This window comes from Lipotes vexillifer, unplaced genomic scaffold, assembly GCF_000442215.2.
Source record: "Lipotes vexillifer unplaced genomic scaffold, Lipotes_vexillifer_v1.1 scaffold178, whole genome shotgun sequence".
NCBI classification, from domain to species: domain Eukaryota; kingdom Metazoa; phylum Chordata; class Mammalia; order Artiodactyla; family Lipotidae; genus Lipotes; species Lipotes vexillifer.
In genome coordinates this window covers 1696885-1718327 of record NW_006775603.1, presented here as the reverse complement: position 1 = coordinate 1718327, position 21443 = coordinate 1696885, and the positions used below count along the sequence as shown (strand labels likewise).

Below are 21443 nucleotides of genomic sequence, written 5' to 3'. Positions count from 1 at the left end.
GCGCCACCAGGGAAGCCCTATTTTTACCTTTTTTTGATAATTAAACTATACCTATAATGGTTCACTATGGTGCTATTTCAATGTCTTTCAGGCTGATTTTCAAATGTGTTATTCATATTTTCCTTTTATGGAGATTTGAGTCATTGTACCCAGTTTTTAATTCATTATGAAACGCATATCTGCCATTAATTTACAATTTCAAAATGAAGAAATATTAAATTCTAAAAATTCCCATATTCATAGCTTTTGAAAAACCTTCTTATTATATTCAGCTAAATAAAAATTTAAGGACAAAAGATTTACACAAATATAAGAATTATCAGAATGTTGCTAATGCTGTTCTTCTAGTCCTTTGAAAATGTAATCAATTAAAACTCCTTAAGTGGGAGATTAGCCTATATAAAGGGATGCGTGTTAGAAGCTTGTCATTTTTTTCTAAAAGCAAGAAAAAGATATAGATAATAGGCAGCAACAGAAGTTATTTTACTATGCTCTCAACTAGTTCTCTCAGAGGAATTCTTCCATTTAAGTAGATAAGCAAACAAAACATTGAAAAAAAATACATACCTACAATTTTTCAGTTCCATTTCCAAATGTACATGGACACAAATACAGAAAAACTTTCAGTAAAGATTAAAACAAAAACATGAATTAACCTTGACTGAGATAAGGGAACAAGTAGAGAAGTTTGGCTGACAAATTCTAACAAAAGAATACATTCAAAGAATACATGCTGCAGTTGCTACAAATTCTTAGTGTCTCTTTCTACTCAAAGATTATTTTCAATTCACTTGATTCAGGTGTACAATAACCTGGACACATTTTAAATATCCATTAAAGTAGGATTACTTCTGACTGTCTATTCCAGAAACAATGGATATGAACTATAAACACAGGACCCAAGATACTCAGTATAATATTTTATACAACATGTACCTTCTTTAGAGATTGACATAAGCCTGAACATTGAGTTAAAATGTCTAAAGGAGGAAATTAGATAAAAACTGAACAATAATCTACTAAAGGAAACAGGAAAATACAGGCACCAGATAACTGAGGTGAGTTACTTACTGACTAATTTCTAAATATATTCAGAGCTTCTTGGCCATTTATTAGATCGAAATCAGGAAATATTCTGAACTTCTGACTTTCACGATCTGATTACATGATGTAATGGGGAAACAAAGAGGTTTTCTTAGGAATCAATTTACTGCAGGATTTTAACATAAGAAATGAGTAAAACATTTTTGGAGAAATAGAAAAACAAGACTCTTGAGGTGTTCCTCTCATCATTAGCTTTTTCATGAGAAATTAAGCAAGTGATGAGCACAGTTCATATGTAGTTGAATTATCTGATATTTTCCTAAAGTACTGATATGCTGCATAGCATATTAAAGTATTATGTCCTTAAAAATCATATTCAGAGACAGAGATGACATTCAGTTACAAAAATTTGAAAGCCTGGAACAGATGAAGGTTTTTTTAACTTTCATAAGAAGATAAGCTCAAAATAGAGCTTCATGGTTAACTTTTTTAAGGGTTAAGGTCTCCCACAACTTCCCAGAAATAAATATATCATTCTAAGCACTATGGAAAGCAGACTCTAAAATTTGCATCATGTAACCTTGATTATTTGAATATCATTCTTAGAGAAAACTTTGTTCTCACTTTAACTTTCAAATCTATCTTATAGTGTGACATTTTCTATTGCTCTTAGGAAATCTCGAGAAAAGTGTTTTAAAAAAGCAAATCAATCTTATATGACATCTGATAAACTGCATTTAATTATCAAGTTGAGAAATACATAGCAAAAAACAGGATAAAAAATCTTCAGTTTCAGCTTGTTTTTATCCCATTTGTGTTTCAGTGATCTGTAATTTAGGTGTCATTCCAATTTATTCACCCTTTAGATAAAATACTATAGTAAATCCTTCAGATATGTCTTATCCATACTTCATATTTTAAATCATTTACCCTTTCATTCAATGGCAGCAATACCAATGCAAGTGTATATCTAAATACAAATTAACAAAGTACTCTAAAGTTACACTTGAAGTTTTTAAAAGCCAACAGTGTGTGTTCTTTCATAACTTTCTTCATAAATTACTTTTTTATAATTATGGCTTCATTTGCTTTTAATATATTTTAGAGACTTTGGAAATGGTCCCTTCACAATAACGTGAAAGCAAATCCCATGGGAATATGGAAAAGCTATTCTTCAAAAGAAGCAAATCATCCCAACAGAAGGAATCTCCTTAATGCTCATATGACACATTTGGGTTTTCTGACCCTTTGGAGCCTGCACTAGACATTCTTGACCGGCTATAAAAGAAAACAATCCTAATTCTTATTGTCTGAGTGTGCTAAAACTTTGTTTCCGGTTCTAAGTCCAATAAATGTGTGCTTCATTCCAACATTAGGTGATTAAATAAACATGAACCTAGCATTGTTCCTTCACGTAAAATGTTATTTTATACAAATTAGTAGACTTTCCCCCTTTCTATTTCTATCCCCAGTATGCTAAGTTCTCTTTTATTTTCTTCCAAATTGAGCTTAACTTTAAGTAAGATCTTTAAGTTCAATAATAAAATCTAGCCAAGTATTTCCTTTGAGCATATCAGAGATATTCTCGTGAATATTAACCTCCTCTCATGCATACTGCTCTTCAGAATTCTTTCTACTCATTAGTTTTGAAGATACTACTCACTTTGTTGTTGTTGTTTTTAGAATATAATTTCCCTAAATTTGCAAACTCTTCCCTCATCTCCAACGTCTTTTTCTTTAAATCAACTTTATTTCTTTAAATCAATATACCTATACTAAAATGCAACTTTTCAAAATATATAGCCAGATGAGATTTGACAAATGTACTCACATGTATAACTACCACCGAAATCAAAATATAGAACATTCTCATTACCTCAAATGTTCCCTCACGTTCCTTTGCATGCAAGCACCTCCCACCCACCCAATCCATGGTCCCAGGCAACACTGATAAGCTATATGCTATAGGTTAGTTTTTCCTTCCCTAGAATTTCATATGAAGGGAAATATATTAATATGAATTTGTTTAGGCCCAGCTCCTTTCACTCAGCAAAATTATTCTGAAATTCATCATATCATATTGCTGCATGTTTCAGTAGTCCATCCTTTTAAATGTTGTATAGTATTTAGCAGAGACCACAATTCATTTATCCAATCACCTGTTGCTAGAATTTGCATTGCTTCCAGTTTGGGGGTATTGGGAATACAGCCATACTGAGTGCTTCTGTATATATCTTTATGTGGATGTATGTTTTCGTTTCTCTTGGATAAATACCTACTGGTGAAATTACTTGCTTCCTATGGTAAATTTATATCTGGTATTATGTTAGCTTTATAAGAAACTGACAAATGTTTTCCAAAATGCAATAGTTTGTACTTTCATTTGCATTGTATCTCATAAACACTGGTATTTCATTTTTTTTTTTTTTTTTAATTTTAGCCATTCCATGGGTCTGTAGTGGTAGCTCACTGCAGTTTTAACTTTCATTTCCAAGGATGACAAATGATGCTGAGCATCTTTTCATGTGCCTACTGACTATTAGTAAGTATATCTTGTTTTGTGAAATGTCTGTTCAAATATTTTGCCTATTCTTCTCTTTCATTGGGTTGTTTGAATACAAATCCTTTGTCATATATATTTATTATAAATATTTTCACCCAGTTTGGGCTTGCCTTTTCATTTTCTTAACAGTATCTACAAAAGAACCAATGCTTTCCATCTTATTTGCCGTTTTGTTTGTTTGTTTTTTATCGTTTATACTTTTCTGGTGTTTTTCCTAAGAAATCTTGTCCTATTTCAAGTTCACAAAGATTTTCATGTATGTTTTCTTCTACCATCCTTTCAGATCAACATAGGATGGCCAAAAACACAACAGAGTTAGGATTCTATTCTTTGAAACTATTTTTGCAATTACTTGGTGTTTAATGAGCATTAAGTAACCTTAATATTTGTACTGTACACATTCTAGTACAAAGATTTTCACAGAGATTAGTTTGTATTTTATCAAGTAACCTCAGACACTTTAGCCAATCTCATACCTTAGATGGGAATCTAACAGTTACTAGTGCCTTAACGACACTTTAATTACAACACACCTAAATACTGAAATATTATCTGCTTGTGGGTGTGTTGTGGAAGGGGAGAAAGTCTTTGCTAAAGTATTGCCAATTTAAAATTAATATACAAGACTCTCCTCAGAGTGGGTGATTATGGAACTTCCTGGACAGATGGACAGCAGGAGACATATAAGCTTTAAGAGCGAAGGAGAATAGTAATGCCAAGAAGAGCAGTGTATCTATCATCTCCTACTGTTGACTCATCTTTGACTCTGAGGAAAAAGAGGGCACAAGTGGAAATAAAACGAGCTTTTTAAAATAAAATTCTAAGAAACGAGATAGGAATATTCCCCTCTTTCTTAAATTTCTCAATGGAATAGAAATTATTTAAGCACATAGAGAGGTTTTGCCAACACCATGCCACTTTGGCATACTAAGAGCTGCCACACAATGTTGGTGAAGAATAAGAATTAACAAATTTAAATGAAAATGACACCAGACTAGAGGAAAACAATGGCAGGGAGCTGAATAGACCTTTTCTTGGCTCCAATGAGATGGCTCATAAAAAATAAATGAATAATTAGGGGCAACTTATCAGGAGGCTGGAAATAGCAGATAAATGACCTCAGTGAAATCCTCAGTCTCAAGTATCCTGGTACCAACTCTGATTACCAACCTAGCACTTTATCAACATTGATGTCAGAATTACTAGAAGTTACTGCTGAGAATAAACAAAGTTAAGCTTATTAAAAAAATAAAAATCAGGGGGCTTCCCTGGTGGCACAGTGGTTGAGAGTTCGCCTGCCAATGCAGAGGATACAGGTTCATGCCCTGGTCTCGGAAGATCCCATATGCCGCGGAGCGGCTGGGCCCCTGAACCATGGCCGCTGAGCCTGCGCGTCCGGAGCCTGTGCTCCGCAACGGGAGAGGCCAAAACAGTGAGAGGCCCGTGTACCGCAAAAAAAAAAAAAAAAAAAAAAAAAGTCAGGAAAGTGAACAGTAAGTACTAGTGAATCACAATAGGTGGTCTTTTCCCAATAAATAATGAGTATGGAAGGAAATATTTTTGTTATATTAATAACAATTTTCCCAGGTTAAATTTTAGACCACAATTTGGGAAAATGGCATAGTATCTATCTATTATTATAAATAATGCTTAAAATGTTTGCTTAGAAAGTGTAATCACATTCAAAACCGTCACTGCTCAACTGTCCATGGCCAAAGTATACATTTGAGGGCTTTGGCACTCAATATACTGTCACCAAAGAAATAGGGAAATTAAAGAATAAGGGACACTCGCAAGAGGGAAGAGATATGGGAACATATGTATATGTATAACTGATTCACTTTGTTATAAAGCAGAAACTAACACACCATTGTAAAGCAATTATACTCCAATAAAGATGTAAAAAAAAAAGGATAAGGGACACAAAATACTAAATCAGAAAAGAATGTTGAAACTTGAATGTTACATCTTCTCTTAGCTTCTACTATTATATCTATTATTGATAAATACAAATATGAACTCATTGTAATAGCTTTGAGAAACATACTATTCTGTTCTTTCCTTTTACATAGAAAAATAAAGAACTCTCAATCGATCTATCACTTGATACTGTTGATGCCTTATGTATAAAATTTGCAATCAGCCATTTGTATAATAACATAAAAATTAAAATTCAGTTTTAAAATATTTTTCATTAATTTATAAATTAGGGAGTTACTTTTTGCCCATGAAAATGAGAGAATTTTTTACAAGTATTAAAAATATTTTTCTTAGGTAAGCCATATTGTGTTTTCCCTCTGATTCTGGGGAAAAATGTGTTAATTTTATTAAATAAACTATTCTATATTAATGCCCAGTGCCTAGGTCTTGATTTCTTCTGATAAAGGAACCAGAGCTCCTTGGAGAAATAGATGATTCCTGGGATGAGGCAAGGAATGAATAGCTTGTGCCAGAAAGTAAGAAAGTGCTCAAAAGTGCTCAAAAAATAAAAGGAAGGGGTGTGCCAAAGAGACAAATGAGCCAACGTGAGAGAGCTCCCAATTGCCAAAGCTGGAACAATTTGAGCAACAAATAACATAGTATTGGAGTATAATCAAAGCATAAAACAAAAATCATGAATTCATACATAAATAAATAAGTGACTGAATAAATAAACAATTGGGGAGAACAGACTAATCTCTCTTACAGAAATATTCCAAATAATTTATGTAGATACTCTCCCTCTTCAAGAGATGGAACTTAACATCACACCCTCAGCCCCAGGCTGTGCTTAGTGGCTTACTTCCAAAAACAGTAGAGTATGAAAAGGGGGAAAGGTAACTTTACAGTGGAGAAACATGGCAAACACTACCTCAACCAAGTGATCAAGGTTAACATCCTATAGAGAGCATATAGATAGCATGATACAATGTGATGAGAGGAGTACTTTACCTCTGTGATTTTCCTCCCCAAAACCAATGACATCAGCTTAATCATGAGAAAAACACTAGACAAACATTCTGCAAAAATCTGACCAAATTAAAGGTCATCAAGGACAAGAAAAGACTGAGAACTGTTACAGATTATGCTGCTATGAAGGCATGATGACTAAATATAATGTGGCATCTTGGATAAAATCCTCAAATAGCAAAAAGTCCATTAAGGAAAACTGGTGACATCTGAATAAATCACTGAGTTTAGTTCATAGTAATGTACCAATATTGGTTCTAAGTTGTGATAAATGTACTCTGCTGAGGGAGGATGATGACAATAGAGGAAACTGGATGAAGGGTATATGAGAGTTCTCTGTACTGTCTCCGCAGCTTTTCTTTTTTTTTTTCCAACATCTTTATTGGAGTATAAATGCTTTACAATGGTGTGTTAGTTTCTGCTTTATAACAGAGTGAATCAGCTATACATATACATATATCCCCATATCTCCTCCCTCTTGCTTCTCCCTCCCACCCTCCCTATCCCACCCCTCTGAAACTATTTTGAAATAAAACGTTTATTTAAAAATATTCTTCATTAGCAATCCAACCAGGCTTTTCAGGATTATAATACATAACTGTCATTATACTCATATTCTAAGCTTTCATCAGGGCTGTTCCAACTTTCATAAAAATAAATTGCAACAGACCATTTTATTGGGATGCATAATTTCTCCACCAAATAATTTTTAATCTTCTATGAAGATCTCATCGAAAAGCTGATGTTAAATTGTTTTGCACAAATGCCATCATTCTACAGTGCAAATTCATTAACTATACCTCCCCTAAAAGCATAATTAATGGATCTGTCCTATGGAATCAAAATTTATTTATAGGGATTTCTTGAAGTGAAACATGATCAATTTGGCTCAAATCTATTGAGTACATAAACATATTTGACGGTAAGTGACATACCTTAATTTTTAAGCTATTAGGGTAAAAAGTATGATATAAAGTAATTCTTTAGGTCTAATAAAATTAAATGGTCACCTGAATGTGTTAACTCTAATTTGAGCACATATTCTTGTAGTTCTAAAATTAAGTAAAAAATGTGTACCACATGTTATAGTATTTTGCTGTTTTAATAATCAATGGTGTTATTACTGATAAAGTACATAGGATAATTTAGATTTCTGTAGTTTTAATGGGACACTTTTCTTGAAAATATTTTCCTTTTATTAGACATGCCAATTTTCTATGAAAATTCATTTATTTATTCACCCATTCAATAAAAGGTAGTCCTTGGTTATATGTCCATATGCTTACTTTGAGGCTACTGTATCAGTTCTACAACCATTCTTATCGGATACAAAGAGCACAAAATCCAAATTATTTAAGTGAAGGTCACATCTGCGAATTGTGTTGGAAATTTGAGAAAGAGATACTTTCATTCAGCCAGTGCTGCTAAGGTCAAGAATGTATTTCTATTTAAACTGACAGAGGCCACCAAGTAGATGGGACATCCCTAGAAACAAGTTCAATGCAGAGCCAATACAAGAAATGGAGAGAAAGAAACTGAGTCCTAAGGATGTATTTGACATATTAATAACTCAGCTCTACACGAACAAATGATTTCCAAAAAAGAGTATGCCTAAGATTTAAGCATCCTTTCTGATATAGGAATAAGCTCTCTGGTTGGGAAGTTGCAAGTTGTAGAATCTAAAATTTGAATTGGCTGACAGAAGTAGACAGGATATTATTCTATCTCAGACTGAGAATTTAGCAATATTTATGTGGTAGTAAAATAATTTATTAAATTACTTTCTAAACTTTGGGGGTCTCACATATTTTTTGAATTTGGTGCTTCATGTGCACGCCACAACTAAGAGTTTGCATACCACAACTAAGGAGCCTGCAAGCTGCAACTAAGGAGCCCACGAGCTGCAACTAAAGGAGCCCGCCTGCTGCAACTAAGGAGCTGGCGAGCTGCAACTAAGGAGCCCGCCTGCCGCAACTAAGACCTGGTACAACCAAAAAAATAAATTAAAAAAAAAAAGAATGTATTTACTTTTTCTCTTTTTATTATATATATAATGTATATTATATATGTATGTAAAATATATATTATATATATTATACATAAATTTACTTTTGACTAGATAACACATTCTCATAGTCCAAAATTCAAAAGGTGTAACATCTTTTTCCAGGAAAAGATTTCTCTTCCACTTCTAGTCTTCAGCCATCCAGAGCCCACTGATCTTACCAATTTATTGCATAACCTTCTATAAATGTATATGTACATAACAGAAACACACACATCTATATATCTATATCTATCTATCTATCTATCCACACACACACAGAGAGTCATTTTTTTTCTCTATACATATAGGATAACATGTTATAATACTGTTCTTCAACTTGCCTTTTTCAAATTACCATGTATTTGTATGTAATGAGATCCCTCATTCTTTTATATGGCCACATCCTATTTCATTTTATGGCTATATGATAATAAAGTTAACCAGTGCTGCATTCCCACTCTTTCTTCAGAGCTGAAACGAGTAACCTTACCTTATATGCATGTGTACCTATAAGATAATTTTGAGGATGCAGAATGACTGGGCTAAAAGAGATATTCAGTTGTAATTTTGAATTATGCTGCCAAATTGTCCTGCCTGGAGATTCCATCAGTTTACACACCCACACGAGGCTTAAAAGTGAATAAGTCCCACTGTCTCACCATGTATTCTCTATGTCAAAAGGCCTTTAGGGGCTTCCCTGGTGGCGCAGTGGTTGAGAGTCCGCCTGCCGATGCAGGGGACACGGGTTCGTGCCCTGGTCCGGGAAGATCCCACATGCCGCAAAGCGGCTGGGCCCGTGAGCCATGGCCGCTGAGCCTGCGCGTCCGGAGCCTGTGCTCCGCAACGGGAGAGGCCACGGCAGTGAGAGGCCCGCATACCGCAAAAAAAAAAAAAAAAAGGCCTTTAGTACAGATGCATAAGGTAAACAAAAGCTCTGGTTGAAGTTCACCTTTTAAATTTTCAAAATCTCTTCCTGCCTGATATCAATAATCGAAGACAGCTGAGAGAAACAATATCCCAATAAATGCCTGGCTCAGTGTTGAGTTAGCTTTGCTCTTAGTCCTACTCTGATGTGATCAATCCCAATTACTAATCTCATTACCTCACTGTTTTGTCACTAAACCAAAGCTAAATCAAGGTTGTGACCAAAACCCAAAGTAACCTAAACTATTAGGCTATAACAGAGATATAAACTAGCTCATTCCCACAGGAGAAATTAGGACTTGGTACTTAGTTTGGAAATTTTAGAAATTAAATTATATCAAGTCAAATAGGGACAAGCAGGTTTTGTGGGGATGATTCAGAATAACTAAATGAATAAGAGACTGTACTTAATCAGATATTGGCCAACATATTAACTAATAATGAAAACTAAACTTGACGTAAGAACTCAGGGTGACAACCTATTTGAGTTCTTTCCTTTTGGTGAAAACCATTCAGAAACCACATTACGGAGTGGAAGATTCGTTGTTTAGTATAAAGTTAGAAAAAAGGAGTAATTAGATTCTCTCAGAGTATGCTTTATATCAAGCTATGGTATATGTACAAAGAAACAGAAATCATTTACAATCCAAGCACTTTATCCTTTGAGCAGTGCTAGAGCTTCACCATAGTGACAAAATTCATATCCTCTTATTCATTTAAAATAATTGAAAAATCAACTACCGAAAGCACAATGACTTCATGCCAGACACACTGCAACATAATTTAAGATAGAAATAGCTAATCTGATTAACAATATATTTTTTTAAACCAGCCCATTTTTGTTGATGGTGGCATTAGTTACCTCAACAATGACTAGCTTTTTAATTTTATTTTGCTTTGGTTTGCTTCAATTTTAGGAAACTGCAGTTTCAACTCATATATCCCAATTCTGGAAGTGCATGGTATTTGAACCTCAAAGTTCCTATATAATTTCCCCAAGTTATTGTACCGATATTGTAAGGCTGATTTCCTGTTTTTACCTACTATTTCTCCCAAGGAAAGAAATTCTGTCCCTGATCCCTAATCTCTAAGGCTGAATCCAAACCAACTGTTGCTAGACCTCTTTATGACTTGAATCTCCATTATCCCTCTATCTGCTTATTTTCTTGAACATTCTTGGTATGTTCTGCTGCTGCCACAAACTGAAATTTTGGTCTTATTTCATTTACAACATTTAACAAGCAGTATTGAGAATCTATCACAAACCAGATTTGCTATATATGTTTAATAAAAAGTCCTTGCCTCCAATTATCTTAAATTCGTTAGAGGAGATAAGCAAGTGTGAAAAGTACAAACTAGAAAAAGGATTCATAAGTAAGTAGACAGGGAAGCAAACAAACAAATAAAAATCCAGCTACCTAAGACAATCACTGATTAAATATGTACATACATTTTTCAGTCTTTTTCTGTGACATCTTATTGACTGGAATTAATGTATATTATCTATTCTAAATTTTGCCCCAAACTACATTCTCAGGATTTTTCTCGCATCAAACATTTTTCTTCAATGTACTTTATGATGAGTGAAAATATCATCATATAACTTTATTCATTTGTAATAATTTTTGCATTTTCATTTTTTCTTTACAATTAGTGCTGTGATGAGAGTTGTAAAACAGATCTGTGACTATTTCTTTTAATAAATTCATAGAATTATAAAGTCTCAGTTAATATGCACATAATCGGCTAATTTCACATATATTATCAAATTTTCCCCCAAGGCTAATGTACTCATTTTTACTCCTACTTGAGAAGTTTGAGTTCTAAATTTATTGTACCTTCAATAGGCATAGAGAAATATACCAGGTTATTTAATAGGCTGTGATTTACTAATTGGTTAAGTGTTAGGCGGAAAAATACATCCTTAAATTTCATTCAAATAAACTTTAAATGTATTAAAGTGCTAAATATAAAGAAAATGCAAAAGAACTTGAAGAAAATATAGGTAAGTATTATCTATCAATTATAGAATGGGCAGGGCTTTTCTAAACATAAACATAAATAAATCATAAAGTCAAAGATCTGTGACTATGTTTAATTTTCTACATTTAAAGAAAATGAAGTTATAAAGCAAATGAAATATTTGGAAATTAAGTTCGCAGGGAACACTTATTCCTCATTCCTGGTGTTTCCTTTCATGTAGAAGGAGCTTTACTAGTGTTACACTCTCAGCTTCTCTGCCTAGCAAAGAATCGGTAAATTTTCTTGCTGGTAAATTTGGGATGGATGAACTCGGTGTGATTGGCTCAGCTCATTCCTCTTTTTTTTGCTAGCTGGATCACATGCAGAGAACATGTGTTTTGTACAACAGCTCTGCAGTAGGCTTTTTACTGCTAAGGTCCAAGTAAGAGCTTTAAGCCTCAAATCCTAAGAATTTTAACCTGGAAGGTTGTCTACAGCTTATGGAGACTTTTCCCAAGGGCAAGGAGCCCTCTTACATTGTTGTGAGTATTAAGTGATGGTGTGTGGGATGAATAGACCTCAGCAAAGCCTCTGGGTCCCAAGAACATCAGAAAGACAATGGCCATGAGTCGTCCCGGTCAAAACACAGATGCCAGGGCCTTAGGGGTTGCAAGTTGCTGCTGGCTGACTATGAACTATACAGAGCAGCTTTTCATGAGCAGATTTGGCTGGTATAGTACTGAACTGGAAGAAAAGATTGCCTTTCCATTCTTGGACTTTTTAAGTGTTCTGTAGGTAGGAGAAAGTTGGCAGCTTTTAAACTGAAAGACAGCTGAATTCTGTGTCTGCTATAGAGTGCTAGTAAGCTTCTAGCTTTAAATTCTGCCTGCCAGGGCTAGCACTTAAAACTTGATATATTGGCTAATGTAGTCGGCTTCTAGAATGGCTCCAAAGATCCCTGCTTTCTTGAATTTGCACTGTTGTGTCATTCTCTCCCCTCGAGTGTGTGCTGGATTTGGTAACTCACCTGTGGTGAATAAAATGTGGCAATGCCAGGTTAAAAGAAATTGCAGAAAGGCAAGCATGGAAGCAGAAAGACCACTTAGAAGGTGACTGTAATATGTTGAGAGCTGATGGTGGTTTGGACAAGGTTTCATCAGTACAGGTGGTGGAAACTGGTTGAAGAGTATATATATTTTGATGGTAGAAGGACAGAATTTCCTGATGGTTTGGATATGGGCTACGAGAGGAACAGAGGAGACAGGGATGACTTCTAAGGTTGTGCCTAAACAAACATAAGGATTAAGTAGGAATTTACTGGGAGAGGAACGACTGCAGAAGTAACACATTTGAAGTGAAAAAAAAAATTCAATAGTTCAGTTTGTTCAAGTTAAGTTTGAAATTCCAGTTGGACATAGGAGTGGAGATGTCAGGTAAGCACTTGGATACACTGCCTGAGATAGGATGAAGAACAAGGTTATGAAAAAATCAGGAGTTCAAGTGAGGTAGGAGATAGATGGGCCCCAGGCTGAACAGTTTCTCCCCTGTGGACAGAAACTCTGTAAAAACAGGATGATGGAGGAGGCTGGGCCCTGCCCAGATAAGAGATAAAAGACCTCATATTATGCATTCTCGAACTCAAGGAGACCTCCCCGACTACACATGTGCAGAAAGGCTCCTTGGAGGTTCAAAGAGGGAGGGGGAGCCTCCCCATAGTAAGTGATGTCAACCTCCCATGGGCCTCTTCGCTAGAATCCATCTTGGCTAAGAGATGCCCACGCACACATGGGAGGACCCTGAGATATACCAAATACAGACTCACAACCAGGCAAAGCAAGATGATTGGCCAAAGGAAACCCGGAAGAAATGCCCCATAAAAGTGATTGAAACTACCACGAGGGCACGACTCTCCCCCTGAGCCCGCCTGTGTGTCTATTCACACATGTACTGTACTCTTTTTTCCTCCTAATAAACACTTTACTTGCTTCACTACTTTCCGTCTCTGTGTGAAAATTCATTTCTACACAGCTGATGGGCCAGGGCCTTATCACTGTCCACTGGTCCCTGGTGGTCTGTTGGCTAGGATTCAGCGCTCTCACTGCCACTGCCTGACCTCAAATCTCTGGCTGGGAACCGAAATCTTGCTTCAAGCGGCTGCAGGCCAAGGTCATCTGAAATCACAAGGAGCTGAGATGCTAAGGTGAGGCAACAATTTGGATAAATAAGAACTATTTCAAGAGCAATATTGGAAATCATGAAAATGAATAAGGATCCACATTCTTTTTAAAGAATAGGGGGAAGAATATGATGGGGGTCAAACAAAGACTACAATGAGGAGGGGTAACAAGTAGAATAGTCTGACAAACTTCAAGCTTTGAACCAAGAGTTACTAGGGAGGCAGGAAAGATGCTGGTCAGGAAACTGAGGAGGAACAAGGACACCTACTTCTCTCTACCCCTTAACGTTAGGGTGTGATCATGAAAATCACCACCACATAGCTTATGCTACCTGGAAACCAAAATGACTTCACCTAAATTATTCTTTCACCATCCCTCTCAAAGAAGTTTAGCATCTTCCTGTAGCCAATACACATAGACACAACTTAACCAATTTATAACAAAGGAAAACCAAAAAAAGGGAATGAGCAGAATAAACATAAAATATTTACTTCAACTTTATACCCATTGTCAATTTTGTTTAGCAAATTTCTTTTTCTTTTCTTTCTCACACCACAGTGGCAGCCAACTGGCCAGTTCCACAGGTATTATTTAATGAACATTAAGTTTCTTGTCATCTGGCACATAACAGATGCTCAATAAACACCTTCTGAACAAGTAAATTACATGAACTCATAGACATAAGGACATCTGACCCTTTAAGACATAACTCAGAGATGGATAATTTCCATGACCAAAGGATTCTCTATGAAAAGACTTTGCTTAGCAAATTTCTGCTGTATTATATACTGTAATCTTTATGAGGGTCACATGCAGTTTACCTCTTTTTCCACACTTCATTTTCTAAACTCCCTCAAATTACCAAGAAACCTTGTAGTGTTCACCCAAATCTGTCCGTTCCTAATAGCTAAATCCTGATCACTGCAGGTGTCAGCTCCACTACTATGCACAGATCACAACTGTTAAGGGAAACTTTGGGTTTTCATTTTTGTTCTTTTGTTTCTTTTTAAATAATTTAATTCACCACACGAAAAAGAAAATTTTGAGGTGGGATACATGTGACGCTGTGCAGGAATCACCTCACCAGGGCTCCCCCCTAGAATTATTTTCATCTCTTCCTGAAAGTATTAACAGCCCACCAACGTGGTATAAAAATATTTTAAACTGAAAACTTCTGTCACAGCAAGAAACATTACCCTTACCTAAGCGGAGCCTCTGGAAAATACAGCTTCCATTGATCCTCCTCCTAGGGAGTTTCCTATTTAGGAAAAGACTGACCCTCAGCACCAGAAAAGTGAATCCAGCTGTCCATTAGCATCAAAAAGCCCCACAGAACCTTCCCTACTTTCCCACTGAAGCCCTAAACCGGCCCCCTTTTGTGTTGTGTTGGTATAGAAGCCTTTATGTCTGTCTGGCTATTCAGTGACTCACTACTGAGTAGCTCCATCTGCATGACAAATTTTCCTCCTGTTAATCTGTCCATTAACAGTTAATTAGAGGCACCCAAATCAGTCAGTCCTAAATTGGTAGAGGAGAAGTTTTCCTCCCAACACTTCCTAAATTCATGTTCATTTACATGACAGTTCATTCACATTGATAATTTGAAATTGGCCACAGGGAAGGATTATTTCACACCACAGAAATTGGCAAATGTTACAAATTAAGGCATTTTTCTTTGGAGAGCTGATTGTTAACCACTGACCTGCACAGAACTGGACGCTTTCAACATGCAGACATATACTGCAATACAGGGGCCCAAACGAAGTTTTTTTTTTTTTTTTTTTTTAACTTCTTCACGTTCTAGAAGTAAACAATCACAACATACACGGGGAAGGTCAACTTCTGAATAGGGCTTCTTTTGCAAACTATCATTTTCCATGTTTTCATCTCTATATTGGAATGAAAACCTGATTTAAAATATTATAATCCTTGTCTGTACTATTGTATTTTAAGAGATCCCCCTAACTCAGTCTCTTCCCTAGCCAATTCTTCCCACACCCTAACATCAGACTGATCTTTCTGAAACGGTTCTTCATGCCCCTTCTTTGCTGAAAGATTTCAACATTTCACTTAGGCCATGAATGAATTCCACACTCTTTAGACTGGGATTCAGGCACCCCTCAAAATGAGAACAACCTTCCGTTTTAATTCCCTCACCTTTACTTACCTGAGTCCAACTCCCAAGACAACTTTTTTCCAACAATCCTTTTTAACCCTAATTCTCACCCATCCTGACACAACTTGCTTTCAGTCATTATGATCTCTCCACCTAAACATTTGGAAATGCCCTTCTCCAGTAACCCTATTATCAAAATCTCTTCTCATTTACAACTAAGCTTAAATGCCCACTCCTCTAAGAAAGCTTCTCTAATGCCTTCAACAGTAAGCAATATTGCAATTCTCTGAACTCTTTTTTATTTTTTTGCGGTACGAGGGCCTCTCACTGTTGTGGCCTCTCCCATCGCGGAGCACAGGCTCCGGACGCGCAGGCTCAGCGGCCATGGCTCACGGGCCCAGACCGCTCCGCGGCATGCGGGATCTTCCCGGACCGGGGCACGAACCCGTGCCCCCTTCATCGGCAGGCGGACTCTCAACCACTGCGCCACCAGGGAAGCCCCCTCTGAACTCTTATAGCACACTCTCTGCACCTCTTTGGGGCTCTTATAATATTCTAACTTATTATATTTTGGGGGATATATATCTTATTTCCTGTCTAGATTTCAAGGTCCCTGTGGGTAGTATACTTATCTTACACATGTATTCCTCAGAGTACAGGGGAAGAAGGCTTTCACATAGCAGATACCAGAAAAAATAAATTAATTAAAAAAAATATATATATATATATAAATTAATTTTCTCCTTTTATACTCATTTATAAAAAGGTGCTCAGGTCATCCTTGTTTGCCACCAATATTGAGAATCATTAGATTAAATAAATGATGGATCAATGAATGCTGAACTTGGTCATATCTTTTGAAAGGTTTCCTAAATATTTGTTCAAGAAGCAAATAAATGGGCTTCTTGGGGGTAGGGGTATGGAATGCAGTGTCTCGATAAAAGAATAAGTAAGATTCAGTACTTTATTATGGAGTGCTTTAGAGGATAAGTAAGGATATGAAAGAACAAATTTTGTTTCATTTTTGTGTGTTGAACTGCTTTTAACCTGTGTTTTTAACCTATGTTAAACTTAATTATTTTGAAATATTGTTTATTATTTTTGTGAAATAATCTAATCAGAAAGTGGACAATTTAAAAGGTCTATGATCTGGTCCTTATCTACCTCACTGGCTTCATCTCCAGACACTTCTCATCTTCAACTTTACAGTTTTGCAGAGAATCTTGAAAATTCTGATACAGAGCAGTTAATCACCTGACGTGCTCTATTAAGATGCTCATTTTGGCCTCACTGTGGAGATTGTAGGACATGGTCTGGGAAACTGTATATTCAACTTGTATCCAAGGGTTCTTTCTCAGATGTTCTGAAGACTCTGCTGTGGTAGTAAGAACCTGCTATAGTTCCCGCATACATCTATTGGTCTCATAGCTCCTTGCCCTCACTAAATCTCTTCTGTTCTCCCAGAAAGCTCTTTGACTGTTCCAGTCCCTGACTCTCCACCTTAAAAATTTCCTTTTCCATCACTGTGCAGCTCTCACCTAGCACATTTGAACTCATTTCCTGAGCTGTAATTCAGCATCATCTCTGCTGCAACAATAGCTGATGTACACCTTTGCTTCCTGAGTGAGACTGAGGCTGCTTGGTTTCAACTTCAGCACAGGAAGTTATTAACTGTTACCTTACGCAAGTTACTCATCCTTTCTGGGCAGCATTTTTCTCTTTTGTAAAATGGAGATGGTGATAGAACCCACTCTTAAGAGCTGTTGGGAAGAGTAAATGAGATAAAACTACTAAAAACAGAGCAGGCACATGTAAAGTGCTAAATAAGTGCTAGGCTTTAGCTATTATCATGGTATATTGAAACAGTTTATGTGCCTGTCTGCTAAAACTGTGAGCGAACTTCAGGACATGCTCATGTGATCTTCATCCTTATATCACAGAAACTACCAGAATTATTCAATTAAGATTTATTATATACCTTATTACATGGTTTATCTCTATAAATGTAGATAATTAGGTTAAAAACAAAACCAGGTATGTAAACTACTTTTGAAAGCTCCTGTTTTGTAAGTTCTGCTTAATAAGACTTAAGTAGCTTTCTGTTCATAGCTTTAAAAAAATTAGCATTTTCTCAATTAATGTTAACTATAGTTAAATACCCAGCATATTAGAATGTCCATCTTATCCAATGGGATAAATATACAACAAAAACAATGAGGCATTTTTATGAATAATTGTTGAATGTGGAACTGGTTGGCAGAAGCTAATCAGTTAATCTAAATGTAAATAAATTCAGCCACAAAACACAGGTGCACATTTCTGTGGACATTATTCACCCTGATTAGATGCATACTTTATTTTCAATTTAAAAAAAATTTTAGGGCTTCCCTGGTGGCGCAGTGGTTGAGAGTCCGCCTGCCGATGCAGGGGACACGGGGTCGTGCCCCCGTCCAGGAAGATCCCACATGCCGCAGAGCGGCTGGGCCCGTGAGCCATGGCCGCTGAGCCTGCGCGTCCGGAGGCTGTGCTCCACAACGGGAGAGGCCACAACAGTGAGAGGCCCATGTACAGCAAAAAAAAAAAAAAAAAATTATAAATCAGCATGATGCTAATCCAACTCTAATGGTCACTGCCTATAAATTAAAATTGATAGTTGGATATAAGTTTTATATTTGGGGAAAGGAATCAATGAGTTTTTTTGTTTTTTTTTAAGTTTTCTGCTTTCTTTCACTCTTTTTTTTTTTTCCTTTTATAAATTTCTTTCTTTATTTTCTGGCTGCATTGGGTTTTCATTGCTGGGTGCAGGCTTTTCCTAGTTGCGGTGAGCGGGGACTACTCTTCCTTGCAGTGTGCGGGCTTCTCATTGCGGTGGCTTCTCTTGTTGCAGAGCATGGGCTCTAGGCACGTGGGATTCAGTAGTTGTGGCACACGGGCTCAGTAGTTGTGGCTCACAGACTCTAGAGTGCAGGCTCAGTAGTTGTGGTGCAAGGGCTTAGTTGCTCCGTGGCATGTGGGATCTTCCCGGACCAGGCCTCGAACCCGTGTCCCCTGCACTGGCAGGTGGATTCTTAACCACTATGCCACCAGGGAAGTCCCTACCTATATCTTTTGTCCAATTACTGTTCTAAGTAATTTTAATCTGACTACACTGATTTAATACCGACAGGGCTTGCACTCAATAAAGTAATATGAAAATTTTATACAGTAATATGAAGAAAATTTCTTGAAAAATTATAAATGTCACCACCAGTGTATCAAGATATAAATATTTGGTTTAATAATATTAGTAAGTAAAACAAAATGTACTAATGTGAAGAGTATTTATTTTTCCTCTGCAAGTTCATAAACTGTTGAGATTCACCTAAATGAGCTACTTGATGTCATGTGAGTACAGACAAATCTCACATGAACCTAGACAATCACAACTGCTTTGCCTTTACACTTCCCTCTTGTGTAAATGTTTAGTTCCATCCCTTACTCCTTTCTGGATCTCACATTCTATGATACTTCAAGAAATAATATCTACCCAAAGAGTAAACTAATAAAGAGCATTTTAAGATCCATTTCAGCTTTGAGTTCTAGGGCTCTCACACAATATATTGTCTTTGAAAATGTGCAGACGAAGTGAGATGTTGTTACCGAATTTCTACAGATCAGTGATTTGGTTTATAAATTAATTCCTTAAAATATTTCATTGTATTGGATGCATTTTAAAACTTCTTCAGCCTCACAAGACATGAAGTTTCTCATTTATGCTACATCTTTATTTATAATAGATGAACTTATCAAGTTCACATTATCTGAGGCTTTTATTCAAAGCACTGTGTCCTCAAATTTAACATTTTAATTTATTTTTCAATTATACATCTTTCAGTTCCCTATTGGTTGCAAAATATACAGAGATCAAAAAATTCTGGATTAGCAAAAAAAAAAAAAAAAAAAAAAAAAAAAGGCCAAAAATTCTTGCCCGTTCTGGCCTTCTTTTTACATGCCCTCTGGAAACAAAAGAAGGCAACATTAGTAAAGAATACAGTATATTGGTAAATTGTAACTCATTGGCATTCAGATTTGGTAGTGTAGTAAATGATTTCCAAACATCTTTTCTTCTCTATAAAATTTAGGATTGTAGCTTTTAAAGAATGCAGTGTTGAAATTGGTTTCATAAATTAAACTCACACAGAAACACACACACATACACACACGTATACATCATGCAGTGAGAAAGTGCCCAATATCCTGTCTTAATGGAGCTTTTTATACTGAAGGGAATATTTGGCAGAGGTTGCCACATTTAATAAGCGCCCTTACTCTTTTTAAGATTCAAAAAAGATTTTGAGTTAATCCCAGCTCTGGAAGTTTTCTTCAGAAAACAAACCAAACAAACATGAAGCCATTTTCCATGCCCCCAAAGAATAGAACATTTTGAACCATTAGGTTTGTCTATGGCACAAAACCTACCACTGGCACTAAAAGCTAGTATGATGAACACTTAAGAACTATACTGAAATTTTCTTTCCTACTCTTTATTAACCTTTTCTCTCAATTAAGCAGGGAAAGTTACTATCATACTGCAGACTAAGTAAATTAGCTGCCCAGCCAAATTAAATGACTGCTCACTCAATTTCTGCAACTTCCTGAATATAAGGACTCATGAAAAAGCTCGTAACACAAACAGAAATTTTTCTACGAGAAAAAGAAATGTTGTGCTTTTAATCACTAAAATCTGAAGGCTCCAACTTTGGTTCAATAAAACTGAGGATTATTAACATATATGAAGTAGTTATTGAAATACCTAATTCATGATAGATGCTCAATAATTATGATTTCCACTCAACAAGAACGATTCTGCAAAAATTGGGATTTGTATGAAATTTTCTGACTCCTAGTCCAGTGTTCTTTACCTACCACAATAGTCATTACTCTCCTTCAGTTCATGTGTCCTGGTTAAGACTATTAGTGCAAACATGAATTTCTAAACTGCTATGACACTTTCATTGTCATAAGAGGATTGTTTACAGAATTTTTAACATGCGTGTGCCTTTTTTCTGACAACATGAAATGAAAGATAGGAATTTCCCTTCCTCCCTTCCCCCTCCTCTCCCCCCCCCCCGTTCCCTCCCCTCCCACCTTTCTTCCTTTTTTCCTCCCTCCCTCCCTCCCTCCCTCCCTCCCTTCCTTCCTTCCTTCCTTCCTTCCCTCTCATATTAGTTACTATTGTACAAGACATGTATTAGACACTTAGGGAATGAATTGGCTTTGGTGTATCTCTGGTAGCATACCTTTGGAGTATCACAAAAATTAGACAATTTAGAAATAATATAGACTCATACCTTATTTTATAAGAAACTGAAACCTGGAGAGTTTTCCAGAGGTTACACAAAAGTTAGTTGCAAAATATGACAAGAACCAAGCCTTACACCTGAGAGTCAACTGAACAGTTAACTATCAATAAGATATCCTTCCAAGTCATCAAGTGTATCCACCCCATCCCTGATTTTATCATTAGTTCACAATCTTCTTATCACATCAATGAAGTTTTCTCTTGACAGATCCCATCCTGTTAGCAAATTTCCTTCCCTGAACAAAATATACATTGAGTTTACAATTACTTCCCTTTCTTCATAATCTAGAAAATCCAACTTTAATTTGTAGCAGGGAAAG

The 21443-nt window shown here is 36.1% G+C and overlaps 1 protein-coding gene across 2 annotated transcripts in view; it reads right to left on the bottom strand.

Moving 5' to 3' along the window:
* Window positions 1–21443, bottom strand: part of CCSER1 (coiled-coil serine rich protein 1) — a 739559-nt gene that overhangs the window by 192812 nt on the left and 525304 nt on the right. The window lies entirely within an intron of this gene.